Here is a 21,462-nt window from a genome sequence, read left to right as displayed (position 1 = left end):
CTTACCCCCAAAGAAATGCCCCTGGTACTTATTTCTATTAGAGAATGAGTACAACCCAGGGCCATAGTGCGGCCGAAAGGATTAGATCAATAGAAAAATTCATGACCCCATCTGGAATCGAAACCGCGACCTTCCGGCTTGCAGTATTACGCCTTACCCGCCATTTGGATGTCCCTCCTCATGTTTCCTAAAGAATATAAATTAAAGCTTAAAAACTTATTCAATCTAAGTCGAAGGCACTATCTCCACAACATAGTTCATTCGTACTAAAAAAAATTATCTCCTTGCTCTACTAATAATATTAGTATTTGAAGAGTTCGTGGGAAAAACTATGAATGTCACAGTTTTATCAAGGTTGATGTCATTATCTAATTCAATGGATCACTGTGAAATTTAGTGTTATTCTTATGAAAAACGGTAAAAAGGAGAATTATCACCACGAATACAGTAATCCTTTCCTTTATTTTCTATAGAAACAGCACTACATCTTGCAGTTATAGACTCAATTAGATCATTATCTAATCCTGAACAGTAATGTGACATTCATCGTTTTTCCCCGCGAACTCTTCATATCGTATTTATGAGACACTGATGTTGCAAGTGATAACCTAATAAAATATCAATTTATTTAGAAACGAAATCAATTAAACATTGCTATAAACACAGATTATCTCTCTTTAAGAATATAAATTAGCCTATCAATATTTCTAACAATTAAGAATAACAGTTTATAACTAAGAAAAGAGCTTACCGCCAAAATTTTCACTTTCTTCAAAGACCCAATAATGAAGATTTCAACAGTTCAGCTTCTAGCTGCAAACTAACACATTCCCGCTAGAGTATCAGTACAGTCTAGTATATACAGTCACAAAGCTTGAGTTGTGAGGGTGCTAGGAACAATACACTGTGCCGGTACTATTTCGCATTGTCTGTAATGAGGCGATATTAGCGATCCTAGTGGTTAGCAACTATCTATGGATGCATATTTACTACGTATCGAGCTTCGTGACTGTATATACTAGACTGTTGTATCAGTGCGTAGCAATTTGGAAGACTTCCGCTAGAATACAACTCGTCTCAGATCGTATATCACACTATTTCATATTTGTAACACTTCCTTTAGTATACGCCAAAATTAGAGAGTACAAGACATAAACGTTTGGAACTACAACGCTTTCTTTTTTCTTATTTTTTCTTCTCCTTTTTCTTCTTCTTCGTCTTCTTCTTCTTCTTCTTCTTCTTCTTCTTCCGCAATATTTAGGTCGCTAGGCCTGCTCCTTCTTCATTAATTCCTTTTGTTTTCTCCATAGTTTCCTCCACCTTCAGACACTTCTAACCATTGGGAGAATCCATTTTGGATTCTATAATCAACAGAGTCCCGATATTTATGTAATTACATATTTTTAACAATTAAATTCACATCCTTCATTGTCGAAATAGTAATAGTGGAAAACGAGGGAGCGCTTCCTTACAGAGGGTAGTGGCATTTCGTACAAGGTTAGAGCCCAGTTTAACTGTGTGTGTATTAATCGAAAAAAAAAAAAAATGTCATAAACATGCGTCCAATTCTCAATATTTTCTAGCCCCTAATTTCCGATTAATACACACACACCTAAACTGGGCTCTAGCCTTAGAGGAAATGTCACTGCCCCTCTATGGAAGCGCGCCGAAAAGGAATATTGACAACTGTATAATTATATTTCCATTCCAGTACATTATAATAATTTATTTGCAATCTCCCTACGACAATGGAAGTCCCAAATACGAGCATAACCCTCTCTTCCGGATGCAGGGGACTGGTATCCACTTAAAAATAAAATTATATACTGTACGTAACAACAATGTATATCTATCGATCGAACGTCACCCATTTCGTTATCGAGATTTAGCACTCAAGGTTAATAATAATAAAAAATCCTTAAGAACACTATAGGCATACCGAATTTGAACATAATTCGCCAAATAATAAAACAATATTATGTACGTAGATGAATAAAAATTACGAAATTCGGTAGGCCTATGGTATTCTAAAATATATACAATAAAGTAAAGCATTCAATGCTCTCAAAAAAATCATGCTCTTATATTATTTCATATATATCATTTCCAGCAAAATTGACTAGCAGATAATGAATATTATGCAGAAACTCCAATTGTTCACGAGAAATCGCAGACAACAGACAGGTAGAAAGACATATCGTCCAGTGTATGTTTGATCTTCAATTTGTGCGTAGCAGACTTATTGTACATTTACGATTATAGATCACAATATTGATTGTTGTAGCCTAGCACTTAACGATTGTATGAGAGCCATAATCAAAATAAATCCAGTAATTTGTACTGTCAGTACCACTGTTCACAGGATACAAACGATATTTTATCACTCGTGTCTTCTATTATGAATTACTGTACGTACAAGAAAACAGCAAATGAATATCTATTTGCGAAATTATTTACACAATTTGAAAGAAGTACTACGTTAATGACAACATTTCCACCACTCTACAAATCAATATGTACATTATTTACAATTTCATTTTTCTCATCTGAGTATGCTATCTTCCCTTTCAAAATACTTGGATCAGTCGGAATATAAAATTGATCAACTTACATGCATTTTGTTGGTTAGAATCGTCTTGTTCTCATACAGAAATTTCTTTCTTTGAAACTGAACAGCTGTTACCAAAAACATTACGTACGAGCGTGAGTTCCCTTTATATACCACATATCATAACATTAAATTTTAGCTTTATAAAAATGTACAAACTCTAAGCATACACAGAAACAGAGATAAAAAATATCTGGAAGCACCATAGCCACAGAACACACGTGTAAAAACTCGACCAACTTACTCCCTTGCCTCATGAAACTAGCGCTCTCTTTCGAGCCGAGTGATCAGAATTCAGTATACGAAGTATCATATTCCAATGGAGCACCTCACAACGGTTAGATAATTTAATGCTGAAAATGTTAACAGGAAAAATGTACCAAGACAAACAAAAGAAATAGGCCTATGTTATTTATATAGCGTTCAGAATTTGTTCATAAGCTTATATGACATAGACTAACATAATAAAAATAACCAGCTTTAAAAAAAATCATAACATAACATTGTTTGTTGTTTAGTCTACTATACGAAGATAGGTTTTAATGTCATAAGTGACACCAATAAGACATAACTCGTGAGAAAACTAAGCCAGGAGATAATAGGGTATAGTTTCCAGATCCTTTTCGTTTTCACTGCATACATCGCTGACTAGTAACATATTACACTAATCAGACTTTAGATATAATTACGCCAACAATATTATTGTTCTTCTTCTGATACAAATATTAGGACAGATGCACTGTACCTGTCAGCCAGAAACTCAATCAGAGGTAAACATAATATTACGAAGAATATTATATTAAAAATAATTTACTTATTTGCGAAACGTAGTGAGTCAGCATATATTTTCGAATATTAGAGAATCTCATCAGGGGTGTCAAATACACTGCAAATTAAAAATGAATTACCTGCGATTTGTATTTAAACTCCTTTGACTTGAACGTTCCCTTACAGACACTGAAATAAATGTGGCTATGATTTATACTGTATCTTTCACCCCGTTGAAGGATGTGCAAGATATTGATTTTTTTGGCAGTATCTAATACGTAGATATGTCCAATATGTCGGAGCTATGTAACGCTAAACATACAAATAGTACGTCAAAGAAAAAGACTGAAGGATAGTAAACACTCACCGTAGTCCTAAGACTGAAAGACAGTAAACATCCACTATAGTCCTAGAAACTCCCCTGCAGTGGTCTATCACGCAGGTGGGCCGAGTTCGAGTCGCGGTCAGACCCTATAGTGACACTTGTGGCAGAAATGGTTGTAGTAGTTTTTTTTTTTTTTCGGGGTTATACCGTTTCCTCATATTAGACATCTACATCATTTCGTCAACATTTTTCCATTTCGTCATAATTCTATAGCATTCCTGGTAACGCACGGAGAGGGCTGGCCGAGGGACGAATGTGTTGGCTTGTTCGAAATCTGGGTACGCAGCGAACCTTAGTGCAGTCAGCCGGTGTGGGTTTGGGAATGCGACCAGCTTGAAGGTTAGCGCAATAAATCATAAAAGGTCTCAGTGCTGGGTCCATTCCATTCCAATCCGAAAAAACACTATACCAAAATGAAAATATTCCACCGTTTAATTTACAGCAATATTGATGCATGACAAAATATGATACCTTAAAATACAGTACGGATTTGAGCAATAAATGCAAACAGGGCGCACAATTCACGAAAAGCCAGCCAGTTAGCAATCACAATAAGTCACCACATCATCACCCCTGAGCACGAGTTCTACTCTTTCAGGGGTGAGCTAAAGTTTTACCTGTTTATACTATAGTTTATGTTACAATTATTAGAAATAAAAAAATAAATGAATAAACAAACAAACAAACAAACAAATAAATAAATAAATAAATAAATAAATAAATAAATAAATAAAGTAAGTAAGTAAATAAGTAAATAAGTAACTAAGTTAATAAATAAATAATTAATTAAATAAATGAATATATAAATAAATAAATAAGTAAATAAATAAATAAATATATATATGAATAAATAAATAAGTAAATAAATAAATAATTAAATAAATATATGAATAAATAAATAAGTAAATACATAAATAAATACATAAATGATAAATAAATAAGTAAATACATAATTAAGTAAATAAATATATGAATGAATAAATAAATAAATAAATACATAAATAAATGCATAAATAAATATATATATGAATAAATAAAGAAATAAGTAAATAAATAAAATCACCACATTTGTTAGGCAAAAATTACGTCATATTAAATACAGCTCGCGAAACACAGAAAAGGGGAAGGTAGGAGGGGGAGGTATAAGAAGAGAAGGCGGGGAACACATTCATTATTGCAAGTTTTCAGTGCACAGAGAGAGACAGTGAACATAAACTGCTTAATTTTGAATGAACAAGTGTTGGCTAAGGTGAGATTGATCATGCCTTACTCCGCCACCGTGCTTGTGTATAAAACAAGAAATTTCATATTCTGAGTTCTTTTTTCGGACTTTTTTTTCATTTGAATTTGTTGCGCATTCAAGTAGGCTACATTACATGGTAGGCCTATTCCAGGTGTTCTAATTACATTAGTGAACTCAAAAGACGGAGAATTCAACATTTCACTAATAATTTGAAAGTATTATTTGAGGGCTGCAAAGTTTTTTTTTCCGTTTTAATGAATGTGTGTTAAATACAGTCTCAATCCAACAAATATTGTCTATTAGCCATACCGCACCTTTACCAGAATCCAATGAATCTTTAATGTTAATTATTTGGAAAGTAATATTCATACTGATTTAATACTCCAATTTCAAAATAGTTATGTTTTCCAAAATTTCCATTAATATCCAACAAGAGTACAAATCAATCTCCAACAATCCCCGCCGACACCAATATTAAAAAACACAAGTGATAAAATTAATCTCCATAAATACCTGCCCCTGGAAATAAGCTTCAATAATATAGGCTCTCCCTTCTATGGAAAACGCAACCATATTTCTGAAACACACTATACTCTGTACTATTTACTTCACTGCTAGCAGACTTCGTATTCTACAGCGGCCGTAAGTTTGTGTGGCTGACGGGAGCAAGAACTTTAGTGAAAGGGGTGGGAGTCAAGTACATTCAGAAACGCAGGTACAATAAAAATGCAAGTAAAAATAAAGTGATGTCCCTGTATAATTTAAACACAATAACTGAAGCGTCGGCTGGAACTACGTTATAAGTTACATTTATTAAAATTTACAGGAGTTGCAAAAATGTGTTGTTGTTATAGGGTAGCAAACTTTTGAGTGGACAAATTTCATATACTGCATTGATGGACAGTTGCAAGCCAAAGAGTATAGCAAGGTAACATGACATACAACATTATTACACGGAAATACGCCGAATGAAAATTTTGTAACTTACAACGTTGTTCCAGCCGACCCTTCAATAATCGATACACTAAAACAATAATAAAACTAAACAATATTTTTAATTCACACAACGCACGCGCTAACCAGCCAACTCAAAGTCATCCCGGGTATTATATTATGCACGTGCAACTTGTAAACATAGATTTGGCAACACCGTCCCTTTACCATGGTTACGCGTCTCTCGTGATTGGTTTATTTGAATGGTTGCCATGGTAACATGTTAAAGGCGCCATCTGTCAGGTCGGAAGTAGTTTTGGACACATTGTAAAATAATTTAAAAGCAAATTAATAAGCAAGAATAAAACTCATTGAACAAATCCTAAAACAAAAATCGGACTTAAACAAAAATCTAAAGACTATTTACAATAAAAAAAAAAGTAAAAGCCGAATTCCTCCATACATTTTAACCAACTCACAACACATTTTCAACACAACTCTAGATACAGAAGCTTGCTTAGTTTGGAAGCTATACAGGGTGGAAGGTAAGGTAGTACATTAATTGTAGAATATGATTCCTTAAAATATAACGAACAAAAAAGTCTAATGCCATTTTGCCATGAGTCAAGAAATTCCGACCAATGTTATATGATAAACTCGTAAAAGTGTATAATCCGAAGCTATCCTTAAGTCCCTATTTACACTTGCTTAATGTCGTTCGACTTATAGCACGGGCGCATGCGCAGTACGGATTTCTTTCCTTCCCTTTCGACATCTGCTGGGTAGAAGCTGTTTCTATTTCTATGCGACATTTCCGTAGGTGGGCAAGCCGAATTCACGCGACAGGACCCGAACATGGTTCGGAAAAGCAGTAGAAGACAACTTTTAATCAGCTGTTTCTCTCTTTCCGCGCGCTTTGTAGCATCATGTCAGAGTAGAACAAAAACCAAGTAATGAAATTAATCAAGCTTTATGAGGAATGTCCATTCTTATATGTCATCTGAAATAAGGACTATCACAATAGGATTCGGAGGGAAAATGCTCTGAAGTTTATCTGTAAAAATTTGGAGTCTGTTCGTCCCAATACTATTCCCTCCGACATCAAAACAAAAATAAAGAACATCAGGAGTCTATATGCAAGAAAAAATTAAACTTTTAATTCATTTTAATACAATAAATATCTATTGGAGAATTTTGTTCCAGTTTGAAATCTTTATTGAGAACATGGAATAAGCCTTTCTCCTGCCTTCTGGATATCCATCATCTTTCCCAGTCTTTCTTTGTTTTTGTGTTTGTTTTTTTTTTTTTTTTTTTTTTTTTGCTTCTCATTAGTGCAAGCTAACAAAACACTTGAAGCTGCAGAAGCTAAAACAGTTACTTTTTCATTGTTCAAACCCATTCTGTTCATTTAAAAGGCTCACCACATCACTCACACGTTGCTCGAGCTCAACAACTAGCCTCGAGTAGCAGGCATGGATAAATATATAATATATATAATATATTTATCCATGTAGCAGGCGAGAAATCTGTCAAGATACTACATTTAGCCGACAGAAAGCGCTTGATATAGGACGTTGCTCGACAACTTCCGTCGACTTATGGACGAAAAATCTGCCAAGTGTAAATGGTGATGCTACATATAGCCGACAGAAAGCGCTTGATGTTGCGCGACAAATAGGAAGTGTAAATAGGGACTAAGACTTTCCTGCGTTAAAGACGAACAATTTCCCTCGGGCAATATGAATAAAGAATGACTATTTTCCATATATCGAATATTTCCTCTAGACCAAAGGTATGCCTATAATAGACACTACAAATAGATTAAAACTTACTATTTTACAATGGACAAAAATAAGATAAAAATACAAATTTAATCGTTTCCTTTGATATAATAATAGATGCCTGTACACTTTGGAAGGATATGTTGCTGTTACTTTAGAGCAAAAATGACAGAGCATGTTAATTCACTTTCTTAGTTACGAGTACAGTGAAGATGAGTATCCCCTACTAAATTTCCATTTCTCGTAATTTCATAAGTGACGTTAATACGTTTTGTTCAGAATTTCGCCGATAATATTGAACGGTTGGTCGCGCTGTAGAAGCAATAAACACAACATAGAATATATTATGCGTTCAAGAGACGAGCCATGTCGTAAACAAGTTTTTGTTTTATCTCGGTTTGGTATTATCAGTTTATAGTTATAATACAGACCTTCCAACTTACCTGCATTATGCGCGAGTCACCAGCAATTACACCGCGACTCCCACTCTCCCGCGTTGACATAATGATCGCCATAATTCATAGACAATCACATAACTTTCATTTTTTAATATCACGTTTTCGCCCCTTATCAAATTCCCATCATCCGCGTTTTAGCTCTCGTAGGTTAGGAAGTCTGATGTTACATGAGTTCTGTGGTTATCATGAATGACGTAAGACAGCCGTGGCGATAATGTAATCGCGCGCCGAGCCACTGTGTAACCTGCAACGTGCATAGCACCTACGGAGGGAGGCGGACAGCCGAAGGGGAAGTGAAGCAACTGTCTGACTTATTAACGGATTTCATTTTCCTTAGTCAAGCACTTAAATATAATGTTATACAGTACAGATGACATCATTTTATTTTTACTAACATTTTTAATATTAACATGCCTATACCTCTGGATCAACGCCGTTTGCTACCCCCTTCCACGACTGGAGTTCGATGATACTGACGTAATAGACAAACAAATCACTTTACTAGGTATAGGAGGGAAGAAAAGTAGTTCATCCATTTATGTAAACTAGGAAATATTGCGCTTTTGAGTTTCATCATTTTCATTAGGTTTTTGTTTAATCAAAATACAGTACAGTATTACCAATGAGTGTTTTTACTCACGAACTGAGCTGTCCATGTGGACGTATTCATTATGCAGTGTATATTATACTGTCTACAACACATTAGCGTACAATATAGAGAATGAAGTGAAATTGAAAAATAATCATAATATGGATATTAAACACATTTCGATACAGGCTTCGGTTCTAATGTGCATTAGAGTTGGGCAACACGATTCTTTTTCAGAAGTCGATTCCAACGATTCAATCACACATTACGAATCGATTCTAACGATTCGTTCACGATTCTTCTCAGTCTGCGATTCCAACTATTCTTTTGAATCGTCAACGAGTTCACGATTCTTCCCAATCTGCGATTCCAACTATTCTTTTGAATCGTCGCAAGACAGTTTCCTTTGCAAACCACGCGTAGAACAAAAACGTTCTACATCTCTCTCATAGATGGCATAAGAGGCGAGACATTGGATTGTCTCTTTCTCATTGGCTGGAACCATTCAGTATGAACTCCATTAGTCTACGAAATTACCCAAGATAATGTCTCTAAATTATAATTTATCAACTGAACCTTATTATGAAGTACATTTTTTGCATTACATCTCTATTTAACTATGCAAATTTCAGGTTTGTGTTCATTATTTTCCATACTTAACAAATGCAGTACATATTTTGATTTCACTCTCGCTCGGGAGCATTCGACACGGTTCGGAAATGTCCGTTGACAGGTTACATCAAACAACGAATAGAATCGTGGGTTACGATACCATGCCGATTCCTTCATATTCTTTTGAATGACGATTCGTTACGATTCGTTTGAACGACGATTCGTTACGATTCTTTTGAACGACGATTCGTTGATACCACGAATCGATTCTTACGATTCTTTATTATTAGTCGTTCGAATGAACGATTCGTTCACGAATCGACCCAACTCTAATGTGCATATTATCGCACTATAGACTAATGTACTTAATTCCAATTACCAGTTCGTACTAGTAACTCATGTTGAAATAATTCTGTACCTACTCTATAAAAGAGTACCTTACGTACTGTAAATTCAATCTTCACTTCTGCCCGAAAAGGTAAAATTACTCAGACATACTATCTACTGTCCGTCCAAGTGGTTATGTCGTAGGGTCGTAGAAAGGAGGGAAATCACGTGACAGTTAATTACTTAACGAGGCCCTTTTATTTAAGTTATTTTAAACAGTTGTATAATGTTACGTAGACGTTCAATTCCTAACAGAAATTAATGTTTTCAGAAAAGAGCTAAGACAGCCCAGCCACTAGCTGGCGGATAAAAGCTGGTTGGGGAAACCGGGATACGACGTAGGCAAATGGACGACAGTACCTGTGCGAAAATGATTCAATATTGAAAGCTCTTTCGTCACTGGAAACTACGAACATATTTTTGGAACGTACTGTGGGTACTATGACTGTATATGCGGTCTTGGATCTGTGTGGAAGTCGGTTGAAGGGGTGGGAGGGAAGTACATTAAAAAACTCAGGTACAATAAATTGAAGTAAAAATAAAATGATGTCCCTGTATAAGGTTGCAAACTAATGTTTAGTACGTGTAACGAAGAAAGAAATGAACAAAAAAACATACGACACATTATCACAACCTATTAATTGTCTTCAGAATGTCTCTGCGACAGAGTTTCAAAATCAGGAATTATGTCATTTACTGCCGGTCGTAGTTGATCACGAAGGTATTTGTCTGTCAGTCGTGATCTAAATTTGGTTTTCACTATTTTCATTGCTGAAAATAATTTTTCACAAACGTAAGTTGTAGCGAACATGGCTTCAACAGAGCAAGTGAAAAACGAAGCTTCGGATATTTATTTTTTGGCAAAGAGTTGAAAAGTTCAACATTTATCAAGTCCTTACATATAGCTTTCATTTAACATCACAGTGTAAATGTGAGAGTTTAAATTGAAGATCTAACGGCATTATTCGTACATCTGCTGAAAAAGGATCGACGTACAAAGATAATAACAATAATAATAATAATAATAATAATAATAATAATAATAATAATAATAATAATAAGTTAATACTTCACCTTTTAATGTTTCATGAGTGACATGTAGTATAATACTGTTTTACGTTATACAACCGTTTACTCGTAATACTTGTGAACAAATCATACATTTAATATTCCCATCATATTGGCAACAAAAAAATGTGTCCTCCCATCCTCCTTGAAACTTTCGTTTTTGTAGAGGTACATTGGTTTCGAGAGAGACGATACGCCACTTTCAGCTGAGAGACAAATAAGCAAATGGAACGAAGTTTGGGTTGGGGAAGGCAGGATGTAAGAGAAATGCACAGCTACCATTGCGAGCCACAATGTGCTCGTGAGTCACATTTTCGACACGACTGACGTAAGACGTGTAGTTCGGCTGACGTTTGATTTCATGTTGAAACCAATAAAAGCAGCACAGATTAACCAATCTATTATTCTTAATAAGTAAAAAGACGACAGGCTTATTAAAAATTGTATAATTACTTATAATATTATGCCAGTGAATAAAATACTGACATACCATAATAGAAAATACTCTTGGAATTGTGTACTCTGGTAGACCCAGAATCGATATATAGGCTGGAAGGTAAAGTAGTACATTAATTGACAGAAGCCATAAATCTCAATATTTAGAGTAAGTTTTGTCAAATAAAACAATTTATAGGACTTACGGATAGTGAGATAATTACAAGTGCTTCGAAGGCGCTGACGGCAATTTAATTGCAAGATGTCTCAACGCCGCATAAGTAGCACCCCACACCCCATGCGGCCAGCGATTTGAAGGGGGTGGGTTAAGTTCAACTACCTTTCACCGTGTACCTTGCAGCATGTGAGGGGAGGCGGCAGCAAACAAATGTACTGAGCTTCGGTGCAATACTTCGCGAGTTAATTTGGGGATAAATCTTTGCACAAAAATGACCTACGTAAACTCCGGATAGAGACGTAACTGATATTTGTTTAGTTTATGTAATTTAAAGTCAGAAAATGTGAATTAATAATCCGAATGAACAAAATATCTCGTGTTCGGGCGCAGTTTAACAATGAATACAGAATTATCAACTTACAATGTAATACACTAAAAATTCAATACTAAATATGGTGTAATAACTTTAATGTAAACAATAATGTAACAAGAAATAACGTGAAAATCAGGAAACTATGTGCAAATTAGTGAAAACACTTGGGATTGAATTTTCAGTTACAATTGATGAAAAAAGAAAACATATAACTTGGTGAACAAGATGTAATTAACATTACAGTTTGCTGTTTTACGAATCACTAATTCTGGGCGTTAATAATGAAATAAAGAGTAATAAACTCTGTAAACCACATTCCACTCACTTCTTACAGGTACTGTTCAAAATGTCCAACATCAGCGTGCGTGCAGCTTTCACATCTTCTAGTCCAATTATGACGAATTCTGGCCAGTAGTCCTTCGCTTTTCCGAATTTCTTCCGCGGCCTGGATCATGTCTAAGTACTCACGATTTGTGAACTCTGGCATCTAAACTAAACTGAATCGCTGTACGTCCAACTGCACACTAATGCAATGTAAACATCACAACAGCTGATCAGTTGCGAGTAATACGCAAACTATCTGCCGTCCCGACAGCGATGCCAGATTTTTAGACCTTCTGTACGTGACTCGACAATCATTGTTTTCAGTGTTTCTTCAATAGATTAATTCGAAATCTGTGACTTTTCTAATTAAAATACTGCTGCAAGGTGAAAATAACAAACGTTCTCTTCGTTGTTATACAAGAAATTAAACCGTATTTTAAACAGTATTCGTAAAATTCCGATCGATATGTCAGCATAAAAGTATTATTTCTTCAAGAACCTCGCAAAAACAAGCAAAATGGCATTAGACTTTTTTGTTCGTTTTATTTTAAGGAACCACATCCTACAATTAATGTACTACCTTACCTTCCACTCTGTATAGCTTCCAAACTACGCAAGTTTCTGTATCTATACTGTGTCCAAAACTACTTCCGACCTGACAAATGGCGCCTTTAACATGTTACCATGGCAACCATTCAAATCAACCAATCACGAGAGACGCGTAACCATGGTAACGGGACGGTGTTGCCAAATCTATGTTTACAAGTTGCACGTGCATAATATAATACCCGGGATGACTTTGAGTTGGCTGGTTGGCGCGTGCATTGTGTGAATTAAAAATATTGTTTAGTTTTATTATTGTTTTAGTGTATCGATAATTGAAGCGTCGGCTGGAACAACGTTGTAAGTTACAAAATTTTCATTCGGCGTGTTTCCGTATAATAATGTTATATGCCATGTTTTTATTTTTTTTTATTTTATTCGGTTATTTTACGACGCTGTATCAACATCTAGGTTATTTAGCGTCTGAATGAGATGAAGGTGATAATGCCGGTGAAATGAGTCCGGGGTCCAGCACCGAAAGTTACCCAGCTGTATGCCATGTTACCTTGCTATACTCTTTGGCTTGCAACTGTCCATCAATGCAGTACGTGAAATATGTCCACTCAAAAGTTTGCTATCCTATAACAACAACGTTGTACGTGTACACATTTTTGCAGCTCCTGTAAATTTGACTAAATGTAACTTATAACGTTGTTCCAGCCGACGCACAGTGGTCTAAAATCCATATTTAGGAGGAAAAATGCAGAAAAATGACATGTAAAAAATGAAATTAAATCCTTAAATTATTTATCCTATATAACTGAGTAACACTCAATTGATAATCTTAATCAGCGGAGGTGGCTGCATAGCGAGATAAGAAGCCGGTAACATGCCACATTTCGCCACCCAGCATTCTTACTCAGCAAGCGCCGCGAGTCTGCCGTTTTCCTTGTGCTGTAACTCTGTTGTAAGTAGTCGATTCCATTCATAATTGGTATCAACATGTCAAGTAGTTCTTTGGGTATGTAACACTGTTTGTTTTTGTTACATTTAATGTTATTATAGTATGTAAAATTAGCATGAATGGACACGGGACAAAATATAAATTTAATCACTGGGTGCAGACTTTGCTAAGGTAGAGAAAAAAAAAACCCCTTCGGTTCGTCCAAAAATGATTTTTTTTCACTTCCTCCACTATTTACCTCTATTTTAAAACTAGTCTTAAGGTGCGTAGATTTGCAGAAGTAATAATTTATGAGCACTATTCTTTCGAGGTACAGTAATGCAATTTTTCTCGGTTGCAGTTATTTCAATATCTGTGAACCGAATCTGCTTCCGCAGTATAATTAAGGGAATTCAAGATGACAGCTTGTTAATTATGTACCAAATAAGCTTCCCGAGTGTCCAAAAGGTGCAATAGTACCTAAAATGTAACATTTTTCCCCCCATAAGATTTTGTCTAAATGCATCCCCCTGCAAGGGGCACTTCTGTTCATGCCAACGTAAACAGAGTTTGTATACAAAACAAATGTACTAAGTGTAACTACTGTATAAAATTTCATAAACATCTGTTAGATAGGACAAAAGTTACTAATTTTGTCTTATTGCGCCCCCCTATAAGGGGTGGTTACAGTTAGATCAACGCAATGAGAGCTTGTATACAAAACAAACATGCTATCTGTAACTACTTTGTAAAATTTCATAAAAATTTGTTAAATAGGAGAAAAGTTACTAATTTTGTCTAATTGTGCCCCTTAAAAGGGGTAGTTCTCCTTATACCAACGTAATCAGAACTTGTATACAAAACATATATGTTCCTTGTAACTGTTTTGTAAAATTTCGTACAAATCTATCAAATACGAGAAAAGTTACTAATTTTGTTTAATTGCGCACCCCTATAAGGGGTAGTTCTCCTTATACCAACGTAACGAGAGTTTGATATACAAAACATACATGCTACCTGTAACTGCTTTGTAAAATTTAATAAAAATCTGTTAAATAGGAGAAAAGTTACTAATTTTGTATAATTGCGCCCCCTGTATGGGATAGTTCCCCTTATACGAGCGTAATCAGAGCTTATATACAAAACATATATGCTACTTGTAACTGCTTTGTAAAATTTCATAAAAATTTGTTAAATAGGAGAAAAGTTACTAATTTTGTCTAATTGCGCCCCCACTATAAGGGGTGGTTCCCCTTATACCAATATAACGAGAGCTTGTATACAAAACATATATGCTACCTGTAACTGCTGTGTAAAATTTCATAAAAATCTGTTAAATAGGAGAAAAGTTACTAATTTTGTCTAATTGCGCCCCCTGTATGGGGTAGTTCCCTTATACGAACGTAATCAGAGCTTGTATACAAAACATATATGCTACTTGTAAGTGCTTTGTAGAATTTCATAAAAATCTCTCAGATAGGAGAAAAGTTTCTAATTTTGTCTAAATGCGCCCCCCTATAAGGGGTAGTTCCCCTTATACCAACATAACGAGAGCTTGCATACAAAACATATATGCTACTTGTAACTACTGTGTAAAATTTCATAAAAATCTGTTAGGTAGCTGAAAAGTTATTAATATGTCCCGCTAAATTTGCATTCTAGAACACTGTGCGCCGCTTCAATTATTGTGTTTAAATTATATTACACGTACTATCTTCCTTGTTATTGGTGTAGTGAGTGACTAGCGTGTGTTTTCTAGTTTCTGCAAGAGTTTCTAAACAGGTGACTTCTGCAATGTAGGAAAGTAGGATAGCCAGGCGGAGAACAAAGAATATAGTACAAGGTGCCACGTTAGCAGTAGGCGCGAGAGATAGTGTGTAACGTAAGACAGTATTTTGAGATGGAAAACGATAATGGCGAGCCTCTTTTACCTTTGGTGCAAGTCGTAATGAGAACTGCTGCTCGTGTTAAAATTAATAAGAGCACTGTTATAGTAAATGGAAATGAAAAAGACCATGTAGATGAAGATGACGCAGGGTCCTCAAGACTTGAAACTCCGGGGAAAAGGAAAAAGTGGAGAAAAATTAACAAATATGCAAGATGCTTTTCTAACAATACTAGTGGCTTGTGCAGCAAATACTGCTGCACACTAAATTCGTTAGACGTTCAAATAAAAATTTTTCAGATTTATTTTCAATGAAGAATACTTGACATTTTGATAGTCATTTGCTTCCATAAAAATGAAACATACTCCCTCTGAATGGGTTTTTTAGGCCACATACTTTTTTTTAACCTATCCACGTTTCAGGTCATTGTGGATTGTAGGCAAAAGTTTTAAAAAAGTCAGGTTTGCCAAGTTTTCGAACAATAGCATTTTGCTTCATGTAGAACTTGAAATGTAGAGCGTAAAATCATTTTATCCTACTAAGAGATCATACTGAAATGATCTGCAGACTACAAAATTTTCTAGGCCTCTTATTTTATTAGTGAGTAATATCTTTTTTGTCTTTCCTTAGGAACTGTATTTTTTGCGCTCTCTAGAGCCAATACTGAAGACAATGACATATATCAATATCTACACTACACCGCCATTAAGTATATGAAAAAAACCCAACCCCACTTGATTAAAAACTATAAAAATATTTGATTTTTAAAAACAATATTATTATCTTACGTAAGTTTTGTAGTTATATATAGCCGCCACTCAGTAAATTATAGAAATGCAGATCTAAATTAAGATATTCTCTACATTTACTTACATAACCTCAAAACGTTTCACTTTCATGTCATCAATATAGCATTAATACTATGTATAATTAATGAAAAATAGACGATTCATGACATTAACCATAATAATATGTAATTTCTAAAATGCTAATAATGTCATCAAACCACCTCAAATTTCGTAGATTTGAATATCCAATACACAGCTGTACTCACAAAATTATACACTGCAGAATGATACCTGTAAATTATTTTTAATAACAAATTGAATTTGAGCTCTAAATATGTCGGCAATCCTGCAGATCATGGCCTTCGTGTAATAGCTTATTGTTTATTGTAGTTTGTGTTTTGTTTTGTTCTGAAATTCAATCAAGTCGGCCGTGATTCAATAAAATTAGTTCTCAGAACTGACAACAGATGGATTTTGGAAAATAGGAAAATTATGTAGGAAAATTGACATTTCACTGAAAACTACTATTTTTCCGAAAAACTTTGAATGCCAGGCATGAAAATGAAGGGTCACTCATTAAAATCCGTTCAGCCGTTTTCCCGTGATTTCCATTACCATTTCAAATTATATATATAATATAGATTACATGGAGGAATACTGGCACTCATAAAAGTAAAGGTATCGTATTAAGTTAAACTTGCTTTTACATTTATAGTTCTTTCAACGCTTTTCTAACAATATTACAGTAGCCTACATTGAAGAATACCGGTACTACTACTACTACTACTACTTCTACTACTACTACTACTACTACTACTACTACTACTAATAATAATAATAATAATAATAATAATAATAATATACTAATAAAATAATAATGTACACTAATTTTATGTATAGTATTCAACAAATTGGTTATTAATGTAGGCTATGCGTTCATATCAACTGTTCGTTACTGCGCTCTATCGGCAGCGCGCTCGCTTACACAAGATGGACAACATTTCAACATTGCTCCCACTTATCTGTAAGCTGTCAAGTCGGAAGTGTGACCACAGAATCAAACAATTTTTAGTTTCACTCAAGTCCGTGCCATCCAGCACTATTTTATCTGCTGGTGACTCTCAAATATATTTTCCAATTAACAATTCCGACTCTTTCCATTTTTATCCTTTCTTCCCTACTAAGCTTAACATTTTCTAATTTTATTTAACAGTTGCAGCATGATTATGCGCTGCTTTACACGGTTATTTAAGTATGTATGTATGTATGTATGTACACTGCAAGTGGGCAAGCACCCGGTGGCAGTGGTATACACAATATAAACAATACACAGTAAACATACAATACACAATACAATTATACAATACACAATAAAATTATATACACAATACAATAAGAATACACAATACAATTTAACACAATAATTACAATTAATAATAAAACATAAAATAAACTAATTTTGCATTACAACCTACATAATTATGAATAGGTCATACATAAGTTTCAATAGTCTTTCACTTTACTCTCATGTCACTCACTGTAGTGGCACTATGACGCATTTCACTGACACTTTAGCACACATTTCACTGACACTATAGAACACATTTCATTGACGCTATAAATTATCACTGATCGGAATTATTCACTGCACTGTAAAACCATAACTTCACTGACTCAACTCGCTTCACTGATACAACAGTTCAAATAAGACAGATAATTACACCCTTATGCATACTTATAAACGGAACTACATTTCAGCTAAACATTTCTAGTCTAAGGCCTTCTTACACGCTATTTTTAAATAATTTACAATTCAAACCAAGGGAGTAACACGTCAGGCTAAATAAAATACATGTCATCTTAAAAAATTAAATGTTAAATGTCACCTTAATTTTAATTTTCACTTTATACACAACTTTTTAAATTCTTCTGGAATCTCCTTAAGGAAGGACAGCCCTCAAAGACCGCTGCAGGTAGGTATTTCCAATCATTTATAGTTCTATTTAAAAATGAGAATTTACCTACATCCGTTTTCTGTTTCCTACATTTGATTTTAAAATCATGATCGTTCCTACCATAGTACATTGGCTTTTCTAACCGAGCCGTTATGTCTACCCATGCTTTCTGACCTAGATGTGCTCTATACAATGATGTTATTCTAGTTTTCCTACGTCTGTTTTCCAATGTTTGCCATTTAAGTTCTTTTATCGTATCGTTTCCATCTTCTCTTTTACCTTTAACAAATTTAGCTGCCCTATACGGGATTCTTTCTAAGGAATTTACCTGATATATTCTATAGGGATCCCAACATGTAGTTCCGTATTCCATTAACGGTCACACTAAAGTTAGGTATGCTATTTCCCTCAATTTGGGGCTAGCCTTTCTCAAGATTCTCATAATAAAGTGAAGTGCCCTCCATGCTCTACCCGTAACATTATCAACATGCTCTCCCCAAAAATCAACATGCTCTCCCCACCACCAGTCTTCACTTACTCAGAGATTTCCACAACTTTACAACTAATACGTCTCCTTCCGCAATTATTTTAATACGCCATTTTTCGCTCTCATTATGTTACACACATGTATTGCGGTATTGCCGTCGGAATCGAGTGTACTAATGACGTCATCGCGTTATTATACCTCTCAGTTCACATTGTCTCTACGTATCTATTTCCTATAGCCAAGATTATACCAGGCGAAAACACTGACCCAAATGAAAACGAAAGAGCAACACAACCTACTTAACATATTAGCACAGTCTACTATATACAGTCGCGAAGCTCAATATGTAGTAAAAATGCAAACATGGGTAGTTGCCCACCACTAGGATCGCTACTATCGCATCATCATCATCGCAGATCTCTCTCCTAGCAGCCGACAAAATATGTTACACTTTCGTTGTCGTGTTCTTTTGGAAAAATTAACACCTTCCTTCCATTATTGAAATATTAAATGCATAAAGTTAATCTATTATTTTAATGAAGTATATTAAATTCCACCATAAACTCGAAGATACCTGCAAGAAATAAGTTTATATAATTTTTGTTTGTGCAAAACGAACTGAAATTTACTATAATAGCTTCACTCATTCAAGATTATAGCGATAATTAACTATGAAACCAATAAATATTAATTTGCATTTCTCTTTACAACAATAATAATGGAAATATGAATTAATGGAGTAACTTACGTGTACCGGTACTTGTAGTGTAGGCTTACGTAGTTAACAAAGTGGGATGAGGTTAAGCAATAATAATCACACCAGAATTGGAAATTAAACGTGATCAATAAATTTTATTGTAACAGACTTTTTCTACGTCTCTAGTAATGCAACAAATAAAAATAACAACAAAATTAACAGCTATAATTAAAAACATATCCTTTGAAGAAAAAAGTAGGCCTAAGCAATAATAATCCCACCAGAATTGAAAATAAAACGTGATCAATAAATTTCATTAAAACAAACTTAATTTTTCTACGTCTTTAGTAAAATAACACATAAAAATAATAACAAAATTAATAGCTACAATTAAAAATATATCCTCTGAAAAAAAAGTAGACCTAAGTTATACTTCTCTGGAAATTTAGCAGCCTAAGTGACAGAACTTTAACCGGTATCTAATGTCCTTTCGGTTAGACTGAAACATTTCATTGTGAAATTTAAGGATATAATTTATTCTAACAGTCACAAAGAACTTCAAATTAACAGTTTTGTTTTTGCACAGCATTCTTGTGGAAACCCAGGAAGCTTTCTGAATCTTTCGGAAATCAGAAAAAGGATAACTCTGGCCTCTTTCTCTTACTGTTGCTACAATTTATAGCACTACAAACGTCTCCTTCTTGTCCCATATTATTATTCCAATTATTATATTTTAGCCATTAACATTTTCATTGTAACCAATAACGAACATTTCACAAGCATCAATGTGAAATACGAGCTAGCACTCGAAAGAAATACGACACAGTCCAAAGTCGACCATGGACAGTCTATTGTTTCTAGTTGCTAACCGCTTGGAGCGCTTTATCACGAGATTTGCAAAAAAACACCTCAAGCTTCGCGACTGTATATAGTAGACTGTGATATTAGTAAATAGTCATACAAGGGAGAAACACAACTTGTACGGCCAGTTTAATAGTATTAAGCTTACAAGTATCTACAAATTGAGAAAAAGCAAAAATGAGACATGGCACATTGACAATTTCATAGCGTGCTTGTTCACTAAGCATAATAATAATAATAATAATAATAATAATAATAATAATAATAATAATAATAATAATAATAATCTCATGAGATAATAGGTCATAAGTTCTAAGGCCAGAAAACAGACTCTAAATGTGCAGTTATGTGCGCGGATCGCTGGTCTGTGCAGACTGCATCATACAAGGGTTGCTCTAAGCAGTTCTTAGCTGGAGAGGTGTACAATAATCTATTCTGCGCTGCTAGGGTTGGATTAAATAGGCTTTTGGACATTATAAACAAACTTAGCAGAAGGAAAAAATCACGTTTGTTATCATTGTACAGGGACATCATTTTATTTTTACTAACATTTTTAATATTAACCTGGCTCTACCTTTGGATCAACACCGTTTGCTACCTCTTTCCACGACTGGAGTTCGATGATACTGGCGTAATATACAAACAAATCACTTTACTATGTATAGGAGGGAAGAAAAGGAGTTCATCCATTTACGTAAACTAGGAAATATCGCGATTTTGAGTTCCATAATTTTCATTAGGATTTTTATTTAATCAAAATGCAGTACTGTATTAAGAATAAGTGTTTTTACTCACGAACTGAGCTATCCATGCGAACGTATTCATTATGCACTGTATATTATACTGTCTACAGCACATTAGCGTAGAATATAGAGAATAATGAAGTTCAAATGAAAAATAATCATAAAATGGATATTTAAACACATTTTTGAAGATGGTAGCCATTCATTTCGATAACCTACAGGCTTCAGTTCTTTTGTGCATATTATCGCACTATAGACTATTGCATCCAATTCCAATTACCAGTTTCGTCCTTCGTACTAGTAACTCATGTTGAAATAATTCTGTACCTACTCTATAAAAGAGTACCTTATGTAATGTAAATTCAATCTTCACTTCTGCCCGACCCGCATAGATAAAATTACTCTTACTTACTTACT

At 34.5% G+C, this 21,462-nt stretch overlaps 1 protein-coding gene across 1 annotated transcript in view; it reads left to right on the top strand.

Annotated features, from left to right (window-relative positions):
* Positions 1-13,536: 13,536 nt before the first annotated feature.
* Positions 13,537-21,462, top strand: part of LOC138695029 (uncharacterized) — an 87,097-nt gene continuing 79,171 nt past the window's right edge. The window contains exon 1 of the mRNA XM_069819372.1: positions 13,537-13,652. The gene's annotated coding sequence lies outside the window, so the exon portion shown is untranslated. The remainder of the gene's footprint in view (positions 13,653-21,462) is intronic.

Source organism: Periplaneta americana, chromosome 1 (genome assembly GCF_040183065.1).
Source record: "Periplaneta americana isolate PAMFEO1 chromosome 1, P.americana_PAMFEO1_priV1, whole genome shotgun sequence".
Lineage (NCBI taxonomy): Eukaryota > Metazoa > Arthropoda > Insecta > Blattodea > Blattidae > Periplaneta > Periplaneta americana.
The sequence above is the reverse complement of the archived record's forward strand: the minus strand, read 5'-3'. Positions and strand labels throughout refer to the sequence as shown.